General features: G+C 38.1%; 1 long non-coding RNA gene across 1 annotated transcript in view; it reads left to right on the top strand.

Moving 5' to 3' along the window:
* Window positions 1-27,551, top strand: part of LOC130908508 (uncharacterized) — a 252,956-nt gene that overhangs the window by 198,528 nt on the left and 26,877 nt on the right. The window contains exon 2 of the long non-coding RNA XR_009061609.1: window positions 13,166-13,317. This is a non-coding gene — a long non-coding RNA (uncharacterized LOC130908508). The remainder of the gene's footprint in view (window positions 1-13,165; window positions 13,318-27,551) is intronic.

Genomic DNA, 27,551 nt, shown 5'->3' with positions numbered 1-27,551 from the left:
CAGAGAGAAGATGGGAAAACCTACGTAGAATAAATGAATGGATAATAAATATCGGTGGAAACGAATGACGCTACACAAGCTCTGTATTAGGCTTGTTGTTAACACTTGTGTATGTAAATCTGATGTTAGTAGATTATTCTTATTGGAGATGCGTATGTGGCAGCGAGGCAAGTTTTTTTTTTTTTTTTTATTCAAACATTGGGTTTTGACAGTTGCCGTCATATTGTCGGGATCAAAGCACCGTATGCCGGAACGGCGTTCCGCTTCTGTATTTTATGGCGGAACGCCGATCCGGTACGTTCCGGCTCACTTTCACCCCTGGTTATGACAGTCTTATTGCAGGCTTATGACGCCGCAGTCAAATAAAGTGTTACCTATTAACCAAAATAAATTAACAAATAAGCCGCACTGGACCATAAACCACAGGATTCAAAATGAAGGAAAAAAGTAGCGGCTGATTGTCCGAAAATTACAGTACGTACTTTTTAAACCACAAACTAGAGGTGTGACCTATCTGCTGGAGCGACCTATACGTACACTGGTATATACAGTAAATTTGAGGTAGAGTAATTTGATTATTTCAAAATCTTACTACAGATTCAAAAAAAGCCAGCTGTTCCCAAGCCATGGCCTTATTTAAGACAATTCTATGATGTTGTCCACTCCGAGAAAGATGTCTCCAGTCTGATCAACAAAACTATGACACCACGCTTTAAAGGCATAAAGGTAGGACCTAGTAATTGCTATCTTTTTATGCTCTGTGAGAGTGCCAAGTTAATAAAAGAGAAAACATTTTTTGTTAAAAATATTATTTTCTGTTGACCCAAGTAATTAAAGCGGGCATTGTGAATGAGTTTTGGTGACTGGCTCTTTGATCACCCTGAGCTGGTACATAATAACATGTTTTTCCTCAAAGTTGATGACTCAACTCAATATATTTATATTTTTCAGGTAAAGAAAAAAACTGCTGAATGAGCATAGGAGCACAAGGAAAGGAAGAACAGTGCCATAAAATTGTGGGGTGAATACAGAGAAAAAAGATAACTCCCTAATATACAAAGGCTCTGACCAGAAGCAACAAAGTATGCCTTGGTGGAGCACTGTAATTTTAATAGTCTCACCTATCTGATGGCCTTGACTGTATCACTTCTGCTGTAATATTTATTATGCTGGAGCCTATTTGCCATTCATTTTTATCTTGAAAAACACTGTAATATTTAAATAGATGTACCACTGCAGTACAAACTGGGAAGAATTATAGTGGCAGGGGGATTGTTACCCCCCTTGGAGGAGGACTTGAAGCAGAAATTGTAGTGCATGTACGACTTTTGGCATGTCAGAGCCCTGGCCTGACATCACACAAATCACACACAAACATAGACAAGGTGATGCATGGAATGCAAAAGATTGGCAACCTTCAATCATAGCTAAATAAATTAGTTAATGCAGAGAAACACACACATGCACAGTTGGAGGCAGCTGAAAATATTTTTTTATACCCTGAGTCTATGTTCAAAGACTTCATATTTTGGCTTTTTTGAGACAAATATTTACGTTTGCCTGAATGCATTCAATCATGACTTTCTCCAGGTCCAAAACAAAACCCTTGTTGACTTAAAATGATGCTATTAGACCCAAAAACTTTTGATGGCAAGCAACTGCCAACGTTATGATTCAGTGCATACTTCAGAGATATTGTGGAAAAAGTTGTAGATAAACATATTTACAGCAGAATTCAGAATATTTATGCCTTAATCTGTAGTAATAAATGACATAACAGGAATATATCAATGGCAAAACCTTCAGTCATAAATGACATAACAGTAATATATCAATGGTAAAATTGAGAATCTTGTATGGTGGCAACACTCCTTTCAAAAGTAGTGTTTTTTTCCTGTACTAATGAGAATGCAAATTATATTCAAGAAATTATGGTTTTGCGAAAACGTGTAAAAGTTTCGAATATGGTGTTGTGATAAATTGCTCTTTCGCAGAAACGCATGCAGTCGTGTCCTCAGCTGACGTGCTGTATTACAGGCTTCTTGTCTGCCAGTGATTATCAAACCCACTCGTGTTCTATTTATACCATGCATTAACCTTTCGAAATCATAGCGTGTCCCTCACGCCCCCGTTCTCAAACCGACATCAAATGAGCAATGTAAACAACACTTACCGTAAGTACAGCTCGCCATTTGTAAAATATTGGGGTAGTTTGTATAATTTGTAGCCATAGTATGATTTACAGGTACTGTGACTCTTGCAAAAGATAGATCTGAGCTGTTACCATTGCAACAACTTTGAATCATTTTCACCAACCAACAGAGCATGGGTTTAAAATACCTCTGAATGAATTCTGAGATGTATGACAGTAAAGTACTGCAAATATATGTGCATTTTCATTCAAAGCCATTTTAAAGACATATCATGAGCCATTTTGTTTGGGCGGCTATTTAAATGCATTGACAATAATTCACTTTTGTTGTACACGAAGTACAAACTCCTAAACCATTTTAACGCTGACTGAGAGGATTACTATTTCTCAAATGGATTTGAACTCAGTTTTCTTTTTTTGTTCACTTTTAATGAGTGAGGTTTCTGTGACTCGGTACAGGCTCATCCTTTATGAAGAAAGAAGAGAAATTCAAAGGCAAGATTATGACCTGGTTTATATTCTTCATTTCTGTTTGTCAAATACATTTCTCAACAAATTTCCCCTTGTTGGAATTCACCGCCCCCCACCAAGCCGCACGGAAACGGCGACAGCCGAACGGAAATAGTGCTCAGCTGCTTACCGCCTCCGTGCGTCCACCGGGAGGGCGGAAATTCCACGCGTTCACCTCTTGTGTTAACCCTTTGTACTGACTCCATGTTCCAAAAGTTTGAAGAAGGCTCACCGAAAAACAGGTTGACAATTTATTCGTCGACAATGGTCAAAAACAAGGCAAAAACAGACGACGGAGGAACAATGCTAAATACAAAACAAGGCTACATAGAAAAGTTTCCGAGCAGCGAATCTCTTATCTCAGTGTCCAGTGTTTTTGAAGGCAAGACGGTGTGGGCTGGTGTGTCTGGGTGTTGTTGTGGGATCATCCCTCTGCCGCTGGTTTTGGCGGGTTAGGTTCGTGCGTTGATGGGACGTGGTTGCAACAGCGACCGACGCTGGTCTTGACGTCCCAAGCGCCCGCTATCAGCTTGTTATCCGGGCTGGGCAAGGCGCTACTTGCTTTAGGACAGCGTACCCTGCTCTTTGTCCTTGCAGTGGCTGGGAGAACTGATTGCAAGAGTTGGTGCCTCAATCTTGCTCGTGACGCACACGTTGGACTTCTATGATAAGCTGGCGTTGTGTATCTATTCTGCTTCTTTTCATTAAACTATGGTGTGCTATTTATTTTATATTAGGTGTGGTAGAGTAGTGCAGTCCTACGGTAAATATGAGAAATGATACTATTCCCTGATTAATTATATTACGTGTGTTAGAGTAATGCAAATAGTTAGATGGTGCCTATGAGAAACTGTACCATTTTTCCATTTCCCCCTCATGAGCCCCGATAAGGTGATTCACTTTACTATGTCCAAGGGCATGCAGTGAAGTCTGCCTAAACTATAGTTAGATGAATGTGTTAGACTAATTCAAACAATTACATCGTGTGTGCCAGAACGGTATCTATTCCCTTCACCCTCCTCAGAAAATGCGTATTCTTTAAACATTATTATGGTTTACATCGATTTTGAAACCTGTAACATTCCCCCACTGTGTGGGAGCACTTTTCTACTGAACAATTGATATAATACTCTGGATTAGTGTTGTTTTCGTCAACAATGACTTTAACGAAAATTTTTTGTTGACAAACAATTTTTTCATGACGATGACGAGACGATAACTAGCTAAAAACGTGTCTTTGGGGCACTAAAACATAACAAGACGAATGCCAGTTTTCGTCTGACGGACGATTATGTGACGAAAATGAGCTATAGTTTCCGTCACATGTTCACAATGTGTAACATTTAGTATGCATTATAGAAGTTTCTGGTTGTGTCACTCATGTGACGTTCTGCGCCCCTCCAACTCACCAGTGTCCTCTCCAGTCACCAGGCTTGTTTCTTAGTAACAAATAGTAAGATTTGTTTTCTTATCTTGGCAAGAGAGAATATGCGATGTTGCTTTCGCCATTAAATGTCTGTGATCACACATTAAAATGTAGATCATAAAGTTAGCATAGCATTCGCGTAATTAGGCTTGTGCTTACGGCGAGCGTCCTCTTCCAAGTGGACATAATTAATTTAAAATGATGTAGCCTACTGTTTTGCTGCTAAGTGTGTATCATCACCAGGAAGTTGGTGTTGTCCTTGTAGATTCTACAATATGTGCTCATCCGTCAATGTTTATTCAAAATTGTTGGAAACTTTTATTAATGTATTCATTTTTGACAAAAACATTTGAATTTTACAGACGAAAACATTTTGGGGAAATGTCGACTAAATCGAGACTAAGTCAATGAAAACTAAACGACGTCAGATACATTTTGAAATGACTAAAGTATGACTGAGAAAATCAAGTATTATCGTCCGAAAGGCTAAGAAAAACAAAGAGCAACACTGCTCTGTATATTAGTACAAGATACTTTTAGTCGTTACAATATTTGTGCAATTAAAGGTTTTCTTATGTTTGGTACAGTGTGCTCTCACAAATGTTGGTTCATTCTTGTTTCCTGAACTAGGTAAATTGTAAGACGTGAGAATTTTTTATTTTATTTCAGCTGTTCCTGTTGATGTGGCATCCTCACAGTGTGCTAAACAAAGAAGGCCCCTTGTTCCTTAAAATGTCTAACTACATCAACAAGTCTTGGTCTTCCCTATCATTTTTTCTAAAGCTCCAAAGAAAGCCCTCAAGGCATCATCATGCTTTCTGGTAATTATGCTACCCAAATCTTGATTTATTAAAAAAAAATTGAATCTGAAGGAAAGCTTTGACAAGAGTGGCTACCCCTGCTGAAATACAAGTAGTTTGTGTTTTATGCTTCATAAAATCTCACTTTGATTTGACTCGAATAACATTGTAAATTTTAGTCAGGATTATAACATTTGAAAATTCCACTGATTCTACTATAGTAAGTATAAATATTGGGTTCTTTAATTGCAGATGGCAGCTTATCTAGAACTATCTTAATACTTTGAACAATTGATACGACATGGATCAATACTAAGTTGCAAATAATTACATTCTGGAAAAATAGAGCAGTTAAGTAAAATGAGTGTCATGATGTAAGGTCTTATCCCACCCTACAATTCACTACAATGCTATTGTCTTGCAATTGCTATGCCAGCCTTGCAATCATTCACTGTGACTGCCGCTTGTTATCCTGATATTTTTAAACGCAGTATGCAGATGGGGCTTTACTGGTGACCCTGTCTCATACTATTGAATAACACTTCGTTGAATGTGGTGAGGTTTCCATCATTTCAAGGAATCTTTAACTGCAGACTACATAATTATCTTTGGGCATGTTTTGGCATTTTCAAAGATGTGAAGTGCTATGTTTTTGTTAAATGCTAAGGGTCAACCAGCATGAATTAGGTATATTTTTTGTACCGCTGATTTCAATAAAATACACCACCCTAACAAAAGCCATCAGTGAGGATTAAAATATAAGATGCACACTTTTGTAGCTCAGTGATAAAGAATTACACTATTTTTTCCCAAAACTGAAACCACAAACGAAACAAGTAAGGCCCACATGACAACCATGCAATTCCAAACGCAGCATGTTTTTGTGAATATTTCCATTCATATCGGCAGTAGTATTAAATTTATTTTGCCCGTTTTATTTGTGCTAATGATATAGGTCTTTAACTATACTAGTAAATGGTGGTCAGTCTCTGTGTGCCCTGTGGTTGCCTGACTTCAACCTCAACAACACCTGCTACCCTAATGACAAGATGTACTGTATATACTGAAGATGAAGTTGTGCTAGACAAAAAAAAAAACAATATTAAAAACAGCAGACACTGCATTTTTATCTGTGTGATTTTGACAAAGATCAGATCACATTCGGTGATTTTATGCAGAAATATGAGACATTTAAAAAGGTTCAGATACTTTTTCATACCACTGTAGGTATGGAATGTTGGTGCACTTAATAATACATCTGAATATAAAAGAGAACTGGATATTGGTGCGACGTAAATCTCAACTTGACACCTACACCAGGAATGTAAACCCAGTCTTAAACATGTCCCTGACAAATGAGATTGCAATAGACTTTAGAGAGGGACAAAAAGGATATCTCATTTTTATTGTGGAAGGTGGTATCACCTTGGTAACAGACAGGCACCAGGGTTCTCTGAGGCTGTCAACACAAAGAAAAATGAAACTTTTTTTTTTTCTCTCTCCTTTATTGGGGAAATCTGGGTTTCTCGCCGTCTGTTATTGCAATGGCTGTTTTATTTTGGGGCCATCTGTTGGGGCAGCAGTTTCCAGATTCAGTGATGCTGAACAAGCCCTTCACAATGGCTGAGTTTGGCTTGGGATTTTTTGAAATATCAGTTGATGATTGTTAATAGAAACACCACATACAGAGCCTATGGATAACACTCCACACTGCAAAAACAAACCTTCTTAAAACTAGTTAAATTCCCTTGTTTTCAGTGTAAATCCACTGGAAATAAGTGGAATGTCTACCAGTGCTTCGAGTAAATTTTACTCTGATTTCTTGTTATTTATAACAATATTTGAAAGCAAATCTTTCTTGATTTAGGTGAAAAATTACCAACTTTTAGATGTATGGGCTAAATAAGAGCAAATAGTTATTAAAATAAGTGGAATATTCTCACACATTAATCTGTAAAATAATCTTTAACACTCAAGATGGATAAAATCATTTGACTTAGGAAAAATAATTTTAAAACATTATTTTCAATGTACTTTCAAAGTATATTGCTAGTGCCTCATCTTACAAGATTTTTTTTTTTTTTTAAGTACAGTCATCCCTTGTTACTTCACGCTTCAATCTTCGTGGCCTCTGTCGATCACAGATTTTTTTTTCGATTAAAATAATAAATAAATGCTGTATTTTATCAAGCATTTTTTATTTTTTATTTTATCTGATCACGTAGTCTCTCACTCTCGCTCCTGCCGGTTTTCTAGGTCAGGCAGTGCACTAGTCGCTTATTAAAGTTAACGATGATTGATCTTGCCAGAGATGCTCCGAAGCCGAAACTTCAAAGCACCGCATGTGTCAATCACCTTTTAACTTGTTAAACAGTTGCTGTGGCAACTGGTGTGTAAGTGAGCAGCTTGTGCGGATTTGAGTGGACTCATTCAATGAAGCATTTAATAAAGACAAGCATTTGTCTACTTGTTTAAAAATAATTTGTTTGGACAGTAACATGTTTAAAACTTATAATTATTACATTTGAAGTGCTTAAAAAGCATTTTTTAATATTAGGGCTGTCAAACGATTAAAATTTTTCATCGAGTTAATCACCGCTTAAAAATTAATTAACCGTAATAATTCACAATTCAATCCATCTCTATAATATGCCATATTTTTCTGTAAATTATTGTTGGAATGGAAAGATAAGACAAGACGGATGTATGTGTTCAACATACCTTACATAAGTACTGTATTTGTTATAACAATAAATCCACAAGATGGCTTTAACATTATAAACATTCTATCTGTGAAAGGGATGCACCGATAGAAAGACTTGTAATTCTTAAAAGATAAATGTGAGTACAAGTTATAGTAATTTTGATAGTTTGTATATTGTGACTAAATATTTGCCATCTAGTGTATTTTTTGAGCTAAACAAAATGTTTGAAAAGAATACGTCTGAGTATTATTTTGCATAGCTATTTTGATTGGTAATGCCAGTTCTTTTTGCATTGAGCGCATTTCTTTTTGTGAACATTTTTTTATTTTTTATTTGAGAGACAGGAATATTATTTTTGTTGTTCTTTCACTACATATTACTGTAGCAACTTAACTGCTCATAACTGCCCAAATGCATGATGGTAAGTTGGGCAACCATGACTGTCAGTGGTGGCTGCAAATCATCTCTTTCTTTCCCACATCGCACGCCACAATAGTTATAATTGTTGTGGAAGAGATGCAAAGCTTATACCAATAAATAGCGCAGCTCCAATGAATGCCTGTGTCAGCTCCACTCGCTTGACTCTGCCTCTTAGCTCTCAATATACATAAAACAGCACCATTGTAGTCTGTTCGCGGCAATGTGTTAGTGGGCCGTTCCGCGCATGCGTTAAATATAACGTGAATAATTTAAAAAATTAATTACCGCCCATTAATGCGATAATTTTGACAGCCCTAATGAATATAGTGTTTTTTTTTTTTATTTGAGGGGAAAATAAGGAAAAAACGTCATATGTATCTCTTTCCAATGCTAAATCTGAATAAATACATTGAACACACAAAAGAGGGGTGGGGGGGCCGCTACTTTGTGGTTTTTCACTTATTGTGGCGGGTTCTGGTCCCCATTAACAACGAAAAACAAGGGATCACTGTATATAAATCAATTCTATTTCAAATCAACTTCGTCCATTAAAACATACAGTATAATGGCTATTAAACAGTTTCAGTACAACATAAATAATGCTCGTTAAGACATCCGCTATTGTAAAATATGTAAAATATATATATATATATATATATATATATATATATATATAAAATAATTCCAGTCCGCCTGGAATTTTGATTCGTCCTTGATACAGAGAAATGGCTCTAAAACATTTTTAAATCTCAAATCCTTTAATTAACACTAAGGGGGAAAAGGCTGTAATGATCTAATATTAGTACATTTTCATGTTATTTGTACAGTTGTTTTGTTTGAGGGAATCTATTGGAGTTAGTGCTTCTCATTTAGAGAATGAGTACTACCATTGTGGTAGCACCACATTTTGTATGGTTTTCATCAGTGACAGGACATCATGAGACTGATTGCGTGATAGGAGTGCGCTGTGACAGAAATAAGATGGCCAACATTAAATTCCAAATTCATGACTGTGTTTTATTGCAAAATTAGAAAATTTTAACCTCTGCAACAACAATAATTCAATTAATATTAAAAATAAGCACTTTTCAGCACACGCAATGTCCCCAATGTATTCTAGTGCAAAAAAATGTCCGATTATCAGATGGCTCTAAAATAGTAGTCTAGAATTAGTCTCGGTTGTGTTATTGGACGATTCTGAGCTAAAGGTTGAGTCATTGTGACGTGGAACAGCAACAACCAATTAGGAATCGACGTAGAGCTCGCACTTTGGCCACAATTCAAATCTTTCCTCACAATGATTTTACTGAGAGATTATCATGTGGTGTAGGGAGTACTAAGAATGATGTATTTTTTTTCCTTCTTCGATCTGCTCTGGAAATGATAAACCTGTTCAATATTACTGTATTTTCCGCCCTATAAGGTGCACCTAAAAGCCTTCAATTTTCTCAAAAGCCGACAGTGCGCCTTATAATCCAATGCGCTTTATATACGGATCAATATTGGTTAATTATGCCATGAAATTCCCTTTAGCGCAGCTCCATCTAGTGGATGCATAACGCAACCACCACTACTACTACTACTGCTGCTGCTGCTGCGCCTTATAATGTGGTGTGCCCTATACTAGTATATGATAAAGTCTTTAAAATACTCTATTCAAGTTGCACCTTATAGTGTGGAAAATATGGTAGGCTTTCAAATGTTGTTGTTTGATTTCCTCACTTCATTGCACTCCATAAACAACATAGCTGAGTTTGCGTCAAGGGATGTTGTCCTTGGGATGAACTAGCTTTTGTCAGAGGGTGTTGCTGTGTTTGAAGTGAATTGCTATGCTATGTTTGTAGAAAATCAGTTTCTCTGACAAAATAGCTATGTAACTACCACTACATTTTGCTTTCTTTTTCCCTCCTATGTGAAGAATTAAGTATAGTGGGCCTTTTACATGATGGTGATGCAATATTTTTTATTAGAAATCATTTTTTGTGTGTGTGGGGGGGTGTATATTTTTGAGTGGGTTCTATTTTATTATATTCTAATTATAGTAGACATGGAGCAGACTAAATAAATAAATAAAACACGGCAAAGGGCCTGCAGGGACGAATGCCACAATGAGCCTCAAGACAACAAAATAATAAATGATATAAACGAAAAACGAAATGCACTTGAACAGGTGAGAAGGAACACGACAGGGAGAGGAAATTATATGCAAGTAACTCTAATAGAGACAAGCCACAGGCACAGAGAACAAGAGGAAAGTGATACTTTGCCATAGTGGATGATCTACAAAACTTAAATTGTCCCTGCAGTATGGTGAAATTACGTGGGCACAGAGCAGTGCAGATATTGACACAGGTTTGAAACAAAAATAAGTAACTATATGCAGGTAGAATTAAATATTATTCAGATTTTTTATAGTTTAGCTGGAAAATGGCAAAATATGATCATGCAGAGAATGAGTAGTACGGTAAGTCCAATGTTCCTGGAGCACACCCTGTCAATGTTTTTTAGTTACTTCGTCTCCAGCAGGTTGCAACAATATGACTGGCTCAATGAAGGTGTGAAAAAATGTCAGTAGATGTTGTTGCTGACAGCTAGAGTTCATTTTCCTCAGGAGGTATGTCGTCTGCTCGTACTTCCTTAAGATCACATTGTTGAAGGAGTACCACATGCAATGTAGTACAGTATCTGGCTCTGTACGCTGCTACAACAAGTATTACGATTTATGTTATCCAAGACAAGCTTTTCAAAATATTGATCTATGCTCTAGAAATCATAAAGAGGAAGGACTGCTACCACCACTCATGAATACACCAAATATGCTAAGCCAGGGAAAGTCAGAGGACACTTTCAAATGAGCACTGTTTGGTCCTTTTTAAATGGACCAGAGTTTTAGTTTTGTAAATATGAACACTCATCCGCACTTTAGTTTGGAACAAATGAACGAACTCTGGTCCACTCAAAAATCTTTGGTCTCAGTCCGCTTTAAGCGTACCCTGCTTCGCTTGTGAATGCAACCACAGCCGGGTGCGCGTCTGCTACATTACAGAAGGGGAGGTACAGTTGTACCTCAAAATCTGATCACTTTGACACACAATCTTTTCGACAGTCGATGCAAAATTTGACTCGCCATTTGTCTCTATATCCGACGACAAGCTCGAAATGCGACGATTTATGACAGCGCTGCAGTTTGTTTTCCCGCGAGACAGACGCACTGCGATTTTTCTTGTAAGAGAAATTAACATGGGTTCCAAGAATGTTAGTGCAAGTGGTGGAAAAAGTGAGGCTTACCATTGAAATGAAGATGGAAATGATAGAAAAATATGAGCGTGGTGCGCGCGTCAATGAACCGGCTCATCAATATGGCCGTAGAATGTCTTCGATTTCGACAGTCCTCCTCCGACCTCCGTTCACCAGTCTTTATAAGTTAAGGTGATAAATCATTATTGTGGTAACTTGTGCAACACAACATGCCTATTGTCCACCGCAGCTGAACAAACTGAAAGTAAAAAGTCCCTCTCTCACTCTGTCAAATCCACCACAGTGTTGCTCTGTGTAATTGCTATTTTCAATAGTACCAGCAGCATTTATAAAGGATTTAGTGTAGATTGTTGGGTTGTGGAACGAATTACTAGAATTATAATGAATGCTTATGGGAAAATCCTGCTTGACATACAACCATTTCTACTTACAAACAAGGTCCTGGAATTAATTAACTTCATATGCCGAGGTAACAGTCGACGACTTCTTCTAAAATTGTCCAATCAATGAGTGCACCTTTGATCCACGTGATGCTATTTGTAAAGTTTGGTTGGCGCAGTTTGAACAGTGAACCTTTTCAACATGTCATTTGCAAATGTTGTTGCAAGGTTACTCTCCAACTGGACCCTGGTCCTCTTGAGCCCCTTTCAGACATACACTGAACTATGGTTAAATCCCAGGATTTGAATGGGTAGCCCTTATGTCTGAAAACAATTTCCCAGGTCGACTGACACGGACATGAACCAGGTCGCGTCCCAGTATGAAGTCCGGGACACAGCATATGTGAAAGCAGCTTTTTAATTCCCAGGTCACAGCGTGAAGGCTTATGACGTAAAAATCATGGCGAGCCAATCGTCATTTTCTCTTTCTTCGTAGAGAGACAAAAAGTGGTAAATAAACATCGCAATTATCAACGTGGCAAACCAAAAAGATAGCCAAATTAAACTTTTGTTAGTTATGAGAACTAATATGAGCTTCACTGGATCAAGCTGTGGACTGATTTTTTTTTTTTTTTTTTTTTGTTAATGGAGGATAAAGTGGGGAAGAAGGAGGGAAAAGGGTGGAGTATGATAATGGTAGAAGGATTATTGTTTTGGGGTTTTTTTTTGTGTGTTGTTGGTGTGAGTTTTGTAGTATTGTTTTGATGGTGTGAATTATCAGTTTGAAAATCAATTAAAAATATATATATACAGCAGGGGGAAAAAAAAACTGGAAACATAATAAAATGAAATTGCAACTGGATCTTAGAGCCAAAGAAGAGACTGTCCATCGTCCATCTTTTGAAATGTGAGGTTTATTTTGTGGTCGGTGCCGGCCAAAAATGATGTAATGTCCGGGTTATAAAATCCTGCTTCCTGCCCTTCCCGCACAGAGAGCAGCGGTCTCCAACACGAGACAAATCGAAAGTGTCCAACCTGGGTAATTCCCAGTACATATCCCTATGTTTGAAAGCCATGACACGGGTAAATTCCACGTCATCTTACACGGGAATTTAGCAGGATATAAGTCTGAAAGGGGTTTTTGGTGTAATATCAAAGTGCCCTAAAGCTTGAGTCAACAGATGTTTTGGGGAGTTTTAAACCTAAAAAAGCTAATAAAGCTGCAACAATGTTTGGTGGAAGATTATAATGTTCATGTAGAACTGTGTGAATAACTCCTCCATCACTATCCAAACTTCTGCATCTATTGTCATATTCACTCTTCATATGCCAGTTTTGGTGAAATGGGGGTTTTAATATTCTGTAAATATTTTCGTAGTGTGCTGGTTTCCAATAACAAAAGAATTCAATGGAATTTTTTTTTTTTTTTTTTTGCATTATGCACATATGCACAGCTGTGTGTGTCTGTTAAAATGTCTTGAGTGATGCATAATCATCTGTGCATATTCTCACAGCTAAAAGGAGAAAAGGAAGATGGAAAGACAGAATTGGGTCAGTAAGAGGCTGAGCTCCCCAAAGCGCCAGTCAGAGTGCTGAATTTCTGAGGAGGACTGCAGGCAACTACGCCGTCACCAGCTTGACCTTCCCATTTTGGCAAGAGGGACACGTAAATATTACAATCTTCAAACACACACAAACATGGTTACTAATAAACTCATTGATACTGCGAGGCTAGGATTTTCCTTTTGAGAAAAATTACTACTGTAAAGAAATAGTTTAATCAATCATTTATATTTGGGGGAAGGGGGGGCTCATTCACAACATTTTAAATGGCTGACTTAGCAAACACTAGCAGTATGGCCCAGCGTTGCTGGGCATGCTACTTGTGACTTGCCTGGCACAGCCAGACTATTCTCCCTGTATTTTTCAAACACTGTGAGAAATAGAGTGGTTGACTGGTTGTTGGGGCCAAGGTGTTTTAAATCGACACATACTGTAAGAAACCTTGAAATGTAGGTTTCCCCGTGTTTTTTTTTCTTTTTTTTTTTTTTAATGTATGCTGGACGGATTTATTGAGCAGCATGGCCCGCCATATCTCAGGTAAAAAAGTGAACATTTTTTGGGAATATCGAATTAATTTTCTTGCATGAAAGGGAGGCCTGTAGAGATCAAACCCATCTAAACACTCCCAGACACATAAAGTACAACTGTGTAAAATTTTGTCAAAATCCGCCGAGCCATTTTGGCGTCAATAAAAAAAATGACTACACAGACAGCCACACAGACATACTTGCTTTCATAGAGATTATAAGATATCCAGCCGAAATGAATTCCTTAGAAATATTCTGGAAAATTGTACTTTCTTTTTTTTAATCCAGCTTCTTGTTGTGGAGTAGTAAAAGCCACAAAGTATCATCACAGCACATTCATATTTGTACATGAAACTGTAAAGTTTGAAAGCCAACTTTGACATTGCAATCGCAAGGAACGCATCTTTTGTCCAAATGATAGATGGCACTGTCGCCTCCACAATCAGGGTTTTCTAATGTTAATTTTTGGAGTTTTAAATTCATTTTCCAGAGGTCTACAGAGATCAAACCCAATCCAAGAAAATTCCCAGAAACGTGAAGTAAAACTGTATAAAATTCTGTCAAAATCTGCTCCGCTGTTTCAAAGTCCATACGGAATGAACACATACACAGACCCCCACCAACAGGAACGCACGCATAAAAAGTTCCATTTATATACAGGTACTCCCTGAGTTACGAACGAGTTCCGTTCCTACGCTGGTGACATAACCCGAATTTCCGCATAAATTGGAATTAACCATTTATGTACCCCTAAATACCCCTAAATCTCAAAATAACTATCCAAAAACATGCATTATACGTCATTGTCCTGTCCTCGCCAAGACGTTGGAGCTAAGGGGTAATCTTTCCTCTCTATCTCTCTCACTCAGCTACGCGGCTTCTTCGTGTGTGCGAATACATTCTTCTTCGTGTGCACATGCGCTCTTTTTTTTTTCAATATTACTACCTGCTTTACGCTTCCTGCGCCAAAATAAAAGCATGCATGACAAAATAAAAGTCAACATTATCATCAAATACACATTTCACCGAAGGGGAGAACGGTCATATTGATGAAATACAGTAAAAAAAAAAAAAAAAGAAAGAAACAGATGCTGTGAGGTACAATAAGGTATTGTTTGCACGACAAAAACAAAAAAACGACTAGAGACAAAACGGCAAACGAGAGTTCAGCGTTGTTAAGTCGAAATCAAGTAAGTAGGGTACGTCGTAACCTGAGGACTACATGTATATTTATAAAGAATATATACATTTCACTTTTTATCTCTTCTGAATGAATGAATGTTTTTCTCCTTAAAGTACCCACAGCAGCTAAAGCTTCAACAGTACATTTTGCTTCAGAAGTCTTTGCTCTTTTCAAGGCAGTAAGTACTATAGTATTTTTGTTAGAAACTCAACATATTTTGCAGAGCCCATTGATAGGGTCAGACACCTAAATGGGGGTCATCATCCCACTTCCCATACTCCAACCAAAACCATCACTCACTCCTCCGACATAGCAACCTTGTCAGGATGTCACCTATTGTCCAGATCTCCATTTAGACCATCCATGTTGAATGACATTCACATCTATTTTAATCAATTGGGAAATGCTTTGAAGGTTATTCAAGCTTGAGAAAAATTTATCTCCTGAAAGTCTTAGTTTATTATTACTGTCTACTTAGAACATACTTACAAGACTCCACACTTCATCTATGAGACAGTTTAAAGGCTTTTGACAGACCACTATTTTTTTTTCTTCTAATCAACTCATCTGTATTTTGTATTTTATAGCCATTTTATTTTGTGGTGATAATTCCTGCTTGTTTATGAGATTTTAAGAAAAACTTTCAATCACTATCTGTCTTGCACATACATCTTTTTGCAATTGCCTCAGGAAAATGGAAGCTGGCATGTGATTTATTCATCCATGCACGTTAAGGCTGGCTTGTTCAGTCACACGTGGCCAGATATCTAATTTCACAATACAAGTAACAGTAGAGAAAATTCAATTTGTTTTTGTTTCGCTGCCATTTAAGGCACTTTCCATAAAATGAGAGTGGCTGACATCCAAAATCAATAGATGTTCCCAAACCCCCAAGCCTAATGGGGTAGATAGCTAAAACCACAAGTTAATTGTTCAGCATTGTCCTTGAAAATCGTTGTCTTTCCTTCTATGTCTGTCTCCCAGTCTGCCTGCCACTTGTTTACAATGCACTCTTGACTGATTCCTGACTGCGTTTTTTCCCCCCAGCAGGATTTGTAATGATGTGGAGGTTTTACAATTAATTAACAAACACTGGTATGCTCAATCTGGAATGTGAATGACAGTTCGTCGGGGTATTTAGAAGTAACCCACAGCATGGGTGCCGTTAGATATATTTCACTGGGACATGTGCCCCAGTATTTATCTGCAGTGCCTCAGTAGTAAATTTCACTGGTAAAAAAAATAATAATAATAATAAAATACTTTGTACGTAGTTTTAAGTCTACATGGCATAATCTAAAGAATGTACCTATTTACATGGTCATATTACTTCATTCACGCCATATACACAATCTGCACATGGCTTCTTAACTCATTCACTCCCAGCCATTTTCACCAGAGCAAGGCCCTTTGCTCCGGGCCGTTTTTCTGGATTTTGACTGATTTTGCAAGGCCCACAGAAAATTCGGTTCGATTGCTATATAAACATGGAACCCACCAAAAGAAAGATGACTCTCTTCTTTCAGCAGAAAAAAAGTTCATATCTTTGTCCATTCTTTAAAAATCAGCATTAGAAAATAGCTTAGTTTGAGCAATTTTCCAATTTCTGATGAAAAAACAAAATGAGCTTTTTGTAAACGCATACATTTCAAACATAACTTTGACTTTAACACAGCTATTTTTTGCATTAGTTACATCCCAAACATCTGAATGTTTTCCTTTTACAAAATATCATAATGAACGAGACAAATAGAGCTTTTGATAGCAAAGTAACAATTTGTTTACACATGACTACTGAGAGATGACACCATTGTTGCCGCGTCTGCCGTGTAAACTTTTCCCTCATCGTTGTCTGTCGTTTTGCTCCGTCGTCCAACGCCTGGCATTCTAGGCGTCCTCTCGGTTGTTTTGTCCGGTCGTCCGCCGCCTGGCATACTGCCGCCAGCGCTCCGACCGTGCTGCCCGGCCTTTTATTGCTGTTGAATCGGGTCTTTACATAATGCGCTACTGCCCTCCAGTGGCCAGTTTCATTGCTTTAAAATGGGTTTGGAGCAGGGGTCGCATTAACCGAATATTTTCCGTCGTTGACTGATTTTTTAAAACGGTGACGGAAAAAACTGAAGTCCATCTGTCATTTTGACAGGTTGCAATTCACAACCCAGACCACAGGGTGGCGAGTGAGCATATTAATTAGCTATTGTCTCTCTTGATGCATGACGCCGTTGGCCTTACTCTGAAAAATGTCAAGGCAACTGAGTGTCCGAAGTTTCTTCAAAAAGCCCCAAAATGACGATGGTGTTGATAAAAGAGGTGAAAAAACAGAGACTGCACAAGCGGGCACGCAATTCAAGTCCATGCGCACCAGGAGGAAGACTGCGTTCAGGCCACAGCAGGTGAACTGTTGATTTCATTGTTCCATATGTAACCTCATCTGCTTGATGTGTGATGATGGCACGGTGTGGATTCTCTGTTAAGCTTGGTCGGACAGAATATTAATTTAAAATGAATGAAAACTAAATACTATTGAATATGTTGAAGCGGTATGCAATGTTAAGAGTCGTGTTAGCTCGAATTTCTGTGTCCAGCCGCTGTAGCTCTGCTGCTCTCTGTGTACTCTCTATTCAAGCCGGAAGGCGCGCGGCTCTTAAGTGTCTCTGTCACGTGACTGTGTCGTAGCCGGTAACGCGTTTGGCCAAATTGACACACAAGTACGGAAGGTGAATTATGCCAAACAAATGGTCACCACAATGTCATTATCATCATTTTAAAAATTTAAGTGACGGGTAAAAATAGATTATGACCGGATTTTTATGACCCTGTCAGTCAAAATGACAGACAACGAAAAAGTCTAGCGCAACCTCTGGTTTGGAGCCTCGTTTTTTGTTTCTCAGATAGATCGCAAGCTATAGATTCTTCTTGTAAAAAAAAAAAAAAAAAATGCAAAAGAAGTATAAATACGTTTTTGGGACGATTAAGCATTTAAAAATAGAACGTATTTATACGTTTCTGTGAGCAAATGAGTTAATATGTCAATTTATGCATGTAACTTTGGCTGTGATAGGCATATGAGTTGATACTTCCTCGAAGAACATTTGGGAGATATGCTGCATTGATGTGTTGCGGGAGATCTGAGTTCCCAAGTTGGAAACTCGTTCTGATGTGCTTTAAAGTCGTAATGTGGGATAAAAATATGGTTGCTACAAAGAAGAGTTGCCTATTTGAATGCTCCAGCAATATATCCAAGTTGAGCGACAGTTTAGTGCTTTTGTAGACACCATGTGTTTGCCGAAATTTCCGGGTTTGCGGTGAGTCAGCAACCAGCACCCTTTTGCTCAATAGACGATGTTTATTGATTAGAAAATGCAGAATAAATGAGATTTATTGATTACAATCCCACAAGAGCAAGCAACAAGTATCAAGAACAAGCATAACAAGTGGTAACGATGACATTAGATCTAGTTTGTCAATCCCAGTATCCCAGCGTTACCGTTACACCACAACAAACTGTTCCTTAACAATGAAAATCGCTTATCGTTGACAAATGAACGGGGAGCCAACGCTCCGGCAAAGTGGCAAAGGAACAAAGCCAAGCGACCCGTACGTAATCCTCTGGCAGACTTCGGGGGGGTTGGGGAATCTCCCGACTCTTATAGGCACGTCTGACGCGGGGACGCGGGTGGGCACTCCTCACCCCCACGAAAACGCACCACCCGAACTCGTGAGACCCCCCCCCCCCCAAAGGGTATGAGATTCCCCCCCAGTTGAGGCTCCCAGCGGTTAAAGTAGAATGTTTATTTGTTATCTCGTGAGATTCCCTCCTAACTATGGAACTCAAGCGCGTACTATGGTGCAAAACAAGTTATCTCGTGAGTTTCCCTCCTAACTATGGAACCCAAGGTGAAAAACAATAACAAGTTGTTACAATCTAGGTCACAGAGGCAATCATACATCACAAAGGCATAATGTGCTAATGTTAAGGCGTCACATAATATTTTCTCCCATCACCATGTAATATATAACCATTTTTTCCGATTACTCCAACAACATGTGAATGCAGCATCAAGATTACGGTGTGTGTAACTGTGCCAATCATACAGTCAATGGTGTAAATTACATCTTCCCACCTGCTTTACAGGTTTGTGCCAGATAAACAGCCCATCCTTCGTGTTCGTTTTTACTTCTGTCTTGATTGTTTGGTTGCCTATTCCCATGAATTCTGAATTAAATGGTTCAACTTTACTCTTCATGTTATTAGACAGTTAACTGTAGTAAGATACTCTGGTTGCAAATGGAAGTCGCACATGAGCTGCCATCTTTTAGCTAACTAGCAATGAATAAAATGACAGTTACATCGGATTTGAGTGTGAGGCTCGCTTTGTCTAATATTGTGTTAGTATGATATGTGGCATTTGAACTGTATCAATATTGAAGGTATTTTATTGCTATTTGTTTGTATGACCAAAATGAATAGAATCAGTCTGTGTGAATTAATTGGAATTTAACGCTAACAATTTTGTATGTGTGCTGATCATAATTTCCAGCTATTGATAAGCATTTTATTTGTTACTGGAGTCCCTGTAATCTGTACAAGATGTATTTTTTTTTTATTTCTATTTGACTGAAATAGCATTACTCTTGCAAACTAATATCAGAATGAATATTTGCTCCCAGCAAGGATAAATCAGCAAAGAGGAATGAGAGAGGTAAGCTAGGTAACCCACCTAGGCAACATAAACCACTTTTAGGTCACAAGCTAACAGTTGAGAAACACTGATTAGTTGCATAACATTTATAGTGATATATCCCTAATTCTGTCCAGACAAAGTAGAGCAGCAGAGTGCAGAAATAGGTGAGGAAGAGATGGAAGCTGATGAGCATAAGCAGGTGGGCATGGGATGTCGCAGTTTTGATTTTCAATACTGACGGCTGAAAAACAAAAAATATCATTTTTACAGAAGCATGTATTTTGGTTTGATTATATATGGTTTAAAGTGCTATTTCTGAATTTGTTTTGATAGATAAGTGCTCAAAAAAAGTTTTGCTCGCTCACCAGTGCCCCAGTATTGTATTAGGTCTAGGGACGCCCCTGCTCTCCACTTGTAGAATTCACAAGTTTGAATGTTCAATTTTGTTTTGATTGATGTTTTTTGGTTTAACAGTGGTGTGTTATTACATTCAAAATAACAGTTAAACACTGTTTGAAAAAGACAGTGGAATTAATATGAAATGCCTCCATCTGATTGAATTTCAAGTCTCATATACAGTACATTACATATGCTAATTATACACAGTGAGCAACAAAGCATTCAACAGATATGCTGTACCACATTTTCTATTGTTACAGAGATTTACCCAATTGCATCTTATCACGTGGCTTGAATTGTGCATGTTTTCACATGGTCGGCCAGCGTGTTATGCAGGCGGAACAGGAATTATCCACAGCATTGGCAGATGCTCTCATCTTCGATAAGCCAACTGAGAGTGTCAGATATGAATAAGTTTGAAACTTATGAATATATTCACACTGCATATGCAACACAAGCAGAGTGCATCAGTTCAGTTCTTGGAGGGTCACAACTATTTAAGACATCATAGGCCCCTTAATCCTAAAAGTGATTCATTTAATTACAGAAAAACATCCCAATTTGACATACGTATAAATAAACATGAGTTGCAATATTTTTTTCCCTATCCATTTATGCATTTTTCATTTATATTAATCTGTTTTTTTTTTTTTCTAACATTTTTTAAAAATATTGGCACCTACTACTGTAGTTGACAACACTAAAATAACACATACCCCAACACATACTGTAAATCCAATGAAACATACACTTCTTTAACCAATACCCCGACCCACAACATCTTCCTTCAGGAAATACCATCTAAAACCCCTCTGTGATCTTATTTGCGGTTCATTGATTTTGAATCACTTCTTACAGCGCAGTTCGTCTACGATGAATAGATACATGGATAAAGTTGTCTCATCTAGCTGCTGTTACCTTTACCGATTGTGTCGCTGCTGTATCCAATATTGCTACAATGAGATTTGAGAAGATTAGTGGAGATTTCCAGTGTGAAAGTGGGTGGGGAATTGGGGGGGTTTAATGGTCTCAGGCCAGGGAGCTCCTACTCTGCTAATCTGATGCTGAACAGCTAATATGTATGTCACCAAGAACTCATGTGAAAATGTATCAGGTACAATATCTGACTAAACCTTAACCGCTATGAAATCAGTTAAATGGCATTATAAATGAGTAAAAAAATAACATTTATTAGGTTTATTGCTACGTATATATGTATTTATTTCAAAAGTGTGAGATTGTGATTTTTTTTTTTTTTCAGTTGCTTAGACACTGAAAATAGGAATCTGAGTGTCCATTGGGTCTGAACATTTTTAATGTATCACATGGGTGTTTGATATACTCCCATTGGTGTTGTTCATTGTTTTGTTCATTAGGAGAAAGCAGCGAGAAGGAAGAGGTTATGAGAGGACAGAAAGGAAGGAAGCAGACAGAAGAGAAGAACAAACCACAACAAGAAATACATTAATCGCCTATGCTACCAATGAACATAGTGGTGCTATCATTAGCTAATTATGTTTACTTGGACACCATGTGGGGGGGCCAGATAACTGAGGGGAAAGAAGGGGAGGCGAGTCAAAAGGAGGATTGGGCAGGGTGAAGCGTACGCAATTTAGCAATGTGAGGTGGGGAACCCAGAATTATGTAAATCACATGTAAATATGGATATGTTGACATCCTATTCTATGCTACCTGACTTTTTCTGGCACCGACAGTCTCGCTACCTAAGTGTGTCTAATTGCAAGTGTGATTGTGACCGTTGATGGCTATTTGTCTGTATGTACTTGGTGGTGACTAATCCAATAATTCAAGCTAGCATTTGCTAATAAACTCACGTGAAATGTTTTTCTCAATGCCATCACAAGTGACATGGAGGATTAATGTGTTGAAAATTACGACTTGTCTTTGAATTAATGGATTTGGATCGTTACCGAAAAGCAGTGATACTTTTAGTAGTGAAGTGTTCTGTGTGTTCTGTATGCATTCTGCTTCATGCCGATAAGCTTATAACATCTAAACAAAAAGAAGAACACATGAACTCTGTAATCAAATGCATTTTATCCTTCAAATTTTCACTCCAAATCAAATATAACTTATATTGCAAATCTTCTCGTGCTGAAACCGCCAAGGCAAATCAGTGAGAAACTATTGTTTATGGATCACCTTGTTAAATCCAAGGCTGCAGCCATGGTGCACGCATTTGACTACCTTGAAAACAAATTGATTACAGAACAAGCTGAGGCTGTAAAATGAGAATTGCTTCATTGCTTCAGCTACCTAAAAATGATGATGAATACAGTATCTTCAAAGAAAAAAAAAAATGATAATTTTGCCCAGAGGAACATTTCTGAATCAATACATATAACAAAACACTATTTGGAAAATGTTATATTTCTGCATAAACGGTAGAATATTTAAGAATATACTAGTATTAAGTGAAACTTAGTCTGGAGAGACACCGTACTTCTCAGCCTATAAGTCGCACCTGAGAATAAGTCGCACCAGGCAAAAAATGTGCCATGAGGAGGGAACAAAAAAAAAACATATATAAGTAGCAGCAGAGTATAAGTCGCATTTTGGGGGAAAATTCATTTGATAAAATCCAACACCAAAAACAGATGTCATCTTGAAAGGCAATTTAAAATATAGAAAAGAGAACGACAGGCTGAATAAGTGTACGGTATGCTAACGTTACATGACTCATAAACAACGAACTGAGAACGTGCCCGGTATGTTAATGTAACATAGCTATTAAGAGTTATTCAGATAACTATAGCATAAAGAACATGCTAACAATTTTACCAAACCATCAGTCTCACCCCAAATCACTAAATCCAATGAAATCTTCATCCTGAGCATCACTTTTAAACAACTCAACTTACGTAAGACCAGGCCCGGATCTAGGTTTACCCACCAGAGTGGGCACTAAGAAATCTTGAGGGGGCACCCCCAATGCAGGCTTTTTTTTAACCCTCTGCACTTCTTTAATTTTTCTTAAATCTAGTCGAATAATTTTCTCCATCTTGTTCTGAGTGTTAACGGCTGGTTAAATGGTAAATGGTGTTATATTTATATAGCGCTTTTCCACCTTTCAAGGCGCTCTAACAGATTAATGCATCAGATTCTTCCACTTACTTTAAGTAAATATTACTATTGCTACAGTATTTTCTTATTAAGGCCATACAACTACAAGTTGGTCATTTTTCACCTAAATCAAGAGAAAAATGCTTTCAAATAATGTTTTGAACAATATCTATTCTTGAATTTAAAAACATTTCTGACAAGTTTTTTAAGCTTATTTTCAGCTAGGTATTTTTCTTATTTCAAGAAATCAAAGTGAGTAAATTTAATTGAAGCACTCGCAAATAATTTCACTTATTTCTAGTATATTTACACTGAAAACAAGGGAAGCTTTTCTCTTTTTTTTTTGGTTTGGGTTTTGCAGTGCATATGTAATGGTTTCATTGGTACACCGTTTGATTAAACCTTTGTTTTTAAAAACTACTTAAGAAACATTTTGAAAACTTCCAGAATAAGTGTCTGGATTTTATAAGCAAATTTAAATTGCAATATTTAAACGCAGAGGTGGGTAGAGCAGCCAACATTTTTACTCAACTAAGAGTAGTGTTACTTCAAACTAATATTACTCAAGTAAGAGTAAAAGTAGTCATCCAAAAATGTACTCAAGTACAAATAAAAAAGTATGCAGTGAAAAGAATACTCAATTAAGAGTGACATTTTGAGTAACTGCTTATTTTTGTTTTGTTTTTATTTGTTTTACAATGGTATATGAACTGTTGTTATAATGATACTGGACAATAACACATTACATAACCGCATAAAGCCGAAGAAATACAAAAAAAAATGTATTCCAATGAGAGAAAAAAAAACATAAACGAGGCATTCTTCGTCCAAAGAGCATGAGTGCCCTCTGGTGGAAAAAATAGTTCCTAGTTTGAATAGTGAAGAGTTTCTTCATTATTACTATTTAGAAATTAAAAGGAGCATATATCCGGTTATCCTTGGTCAATCAATGCCAAATAAAAACTGGTATAGAGGTTGAAAACCGCACTTTTGAGTCCTGTTGAGAGCAGCGCTCAATATAAAATACTTCATTTTTTTACGGTACTAAAGACCACATGATTGAGCAGGCTGGTGTGAAGCTAGGACGGCAAGCTTGCGTCTGATTTGTATAATGGAGTCATGTGATTATTTTTGCGACGTCTCATTGGTGAAATCGGTAGAGCTACTTGGTACTTCCACAGCTTTTACAGCTACTCGGCATCGCTGGCAAAAACACTTTTTTTATGTTCTGTCGGGAGGAAAACGGCTGCCCACCCAATAATATGGTATTGGTACAGATATTGTGATATCTTTTTACTTTCTTTGACCGAATATTTAGTGTAACGACGCCACAGTATTATTGCTGTTCTATCAGCTTCCTACCGTCAGCGAACGCCTCTTGTACGGATGGGTGTGTGTGGTTGGATGAGTAGGAGTGGGCGGGGCGAGTGGAGGGTGCGTGTGTGTATGCTCCTGGAGGAGAGAGAGGAAGCGCGCGGCTAACAAACGAGGTTGGAAAAACAGCTTGTTTAGGTGATTGCTTGTTCGCCGTTGTTGCGGCCAACAGTAACCGTTAATCCCGCTATAAAAAAGTAGGTGAGACCAACTCTCCGTGCGTTCTCTATATACAGTGCGACGCTACAATAGATATTCCCGACATTTTGATTGGGTGGGCACGACTCACGTCTGCCCACCCATACTTCCGGCCCCGCGTAAGACTCATTTCAGTAAGAGTAAACTCCGCATTTTGCCAGTCACAAGTTTTTCGCTAACCCTAAGCTTTCTTTTCTGCTGCTGTTACTGTTTTCCACTGCAAATTTCACTACTTGCAGCTTGTAATCTGCAGAATATGATTTTATTTTTGGTGCTATCTTTGTTAAAAGTTTCTCAGTTGTTTTTATTTGATTTTATAAGTTACCGTCAATGTTGAAACAAAGGCCTTGGGACCCCTTTTGCGGTTTAGTGTGAAGATAACATGTTAAATGATATAATAATGTATTAATAATTTTACACATAAGTCGCTCCAGAGTATAAATCGCACCCCCGGCCATACTATGGAAAAAAAAAACACTGTGATATTTAGTCCGAAAAATATGGTTCACAATTTGTCTAAGTTTTAGCTTCTGTACATGTTCCCACGTACCCCAAGTTCACATTGCCGGTTGTGTTCTGTCTGCTTACCTTGCAATTCACATGTGATTTAATATATTTGATAGAGACCCTATTCTAATCTTCTGCTTTTCACTCTGCCATTAGAACGGTCATTGTGGGCCACCTGGGAAATAATCATAATCGCTTCAACCGCACCACATTGTGTAAATCTAGCCAAATTGTTCCAGAGCTCGCCGACCTCATACAAAAATTGTACTGTTCGTGCTTTCGGAAATGAAGTCAACCCATCTGTATTCAAACTAGAGACTAGATATTCTTTCTTCAAATCACTATCGCAAACTTCCGACGCGGCAATTAGCACACCTTGAATAAAGTAGTTAACAAAATAACATTAACTAAATTGTGAATGTATCAACGTGGTGTCAGTAACCCAGCACATGGCAGCTGCTGCTGTTTGCATTACTCATGTCTATCCTCCGTGACACATTAGTGTGACTGAGTGCGGGACAGCTTTTTACATAACGTATCATCCCATCTCAGAGTCATCTGGCAATCTGCACTTCATTAGATCCACTTCCCTGGTTACAGCAGGACAATGGACAACATTTGCTGTTTAACTACATACACACTCGTACACACATATTCAGGTTTATAAGTGTTGTAGGATAGGGGCTCTCCCGCACTCTCCAGTGGCCACTGGCTATTCCAACAGCTCATCCATGGCTGTGACCGCAGCTGGCCATGCGCATTTGTGAGGCTGGCCGAAGTGTCTATTCTCCAGATGTTGCCAATACAGAGCCCGGGGCTAAATTTAAGTTTAATGAAGTAATCTCTAAAGTCTTTTAATTGATCTGTAAGGGATTGTTCTTTTCCTCAATTTTCATTTATGTATTGTTATTTTTTTAATCCATTTTTAAAAATGTATTAAGATTTTTTTCTTTGAGGGTAAGTTCAGAATTTTTGACATAAGGCTTAAACTTCGAGTTAGCTGGGGTTTAACTAGTCGGTGGAGTTAATTCAACAATTTCTGTGCAGTTTGTTAGTTATTTGTTAATTTCAGGGCTCCACAGTGGCCAAGACCAATGGTGCCTGCTTAACATACCAATAAAAAACAACATGCACACATGAGAATCACCGATGACCCATGCAATCAATTGTGCTGGCTATGCTTTCAAGATAAAGTTATTAAAACTTACCGTTGCATGTCAATAATTGTAGTATGAACAGCAACATTTGTAATCCAGCAGCTCTGCAGGGAACAGGTTGTCTAGTCAAGCTTGGCGGTGTGTTATTAAATTTTTTTTTTCCACCGCTGATTTTTTTTTTTTTTTGTGGGAACGAAAGGGACTCCAGCAGACTGAGTTCGAGTGGTCGAAGCTCTCCTCTCTATTGAGGTTGCATTAAACATCTAAAAAAATAGTCCTGTAGAATGAAATTAATTACGGCAGTTTGGTGTGACATTGTTTTGGCTGCACGGGTATTTCGAACAACGATCTGCATTATGAATTAATTTGAATATGTTAGATCTGTTAATATAGTTTTTTTTTTATTGGCATGCTAAGCAGGCACCGTTGACTAGCTTAGCCACTCTGTGGCCTGTACTACAAATGGAGTTCAACCTCCCCAGAAGTAATCCTGCTTACCAGCAGGGTAACCAGAGTTGACAAAACCTAATTACCTTGTTTGTGGTCAATCGGTGCTACGACACTGATTACGAGGTTTGTTCGTTGAACCCCCTAACCTTAAAAGGGGGCAGAAACCCGAGTCAAACACTACTTGGACGATGGCACGGGCACCTTACTTAACGGAGGAGGAATGTGCGATAATCATGCAGAGTTATGAGGAATCAAAATCCACCCTCACCGCGAAATCCAACACCGCTTCAGCGAGTACAGCGCGGCTGGTTGGTTGGCAGCAAATTACAGATCGTGTGATTTGTGAATGGCTCAATATGCCAGTTTACTTATGTCTATGAATAGAAATAAAGCCTGCTGTCAGGATAATAAAATAAGATTTGGTACGTTAACTGTAAGAAATAATTTATCATATGTGCATCACCACATGAAGCAGGATGATTGTATGTTTAGTCCTGTTGACTGTATGAATATGTATGTCCATCTTCAGAGTAGAGGTTAGATCGGGCCTAAAAAATCCAGCCCGACCCGGCCCGGCCCGAGCCCGATCAATTTACTTGATTTGCAGGCACGAGCCCGAAACCCACCCGAAACTTTATGTTATATATCTGAGGACTCAGGAGAAGAAGGAAATGCGGGGATGCGATGCGTGGTTGCGTTTTGTGTGATCACATTTGTGACGATGCCTGTGCATAATGATAACTAATTAAAGCCCGGCTTTTGTAACGAATTCT

Source organism: Corythoichthys intestinalis, chromosome 20 (genome assembly GCF_030265065.1).
Source record: "Corythoichthys intestinalis isolate RoL2023-P3 chromosome 20, ASM3026506v1, whole genome shotgun sequence".
In the NCBI taxonomy this organism is placed as follows: domain Eukaryota; kingdom Metazoa; phylum Chordata; class Actinopteri; order Syngnathiformes; family Syngnathidae; genus Corythoichthys; species Corythoichthys intestinalis.
This window is presented reverse-complemented; position numbering and strand designations above follow the sequence as displayed.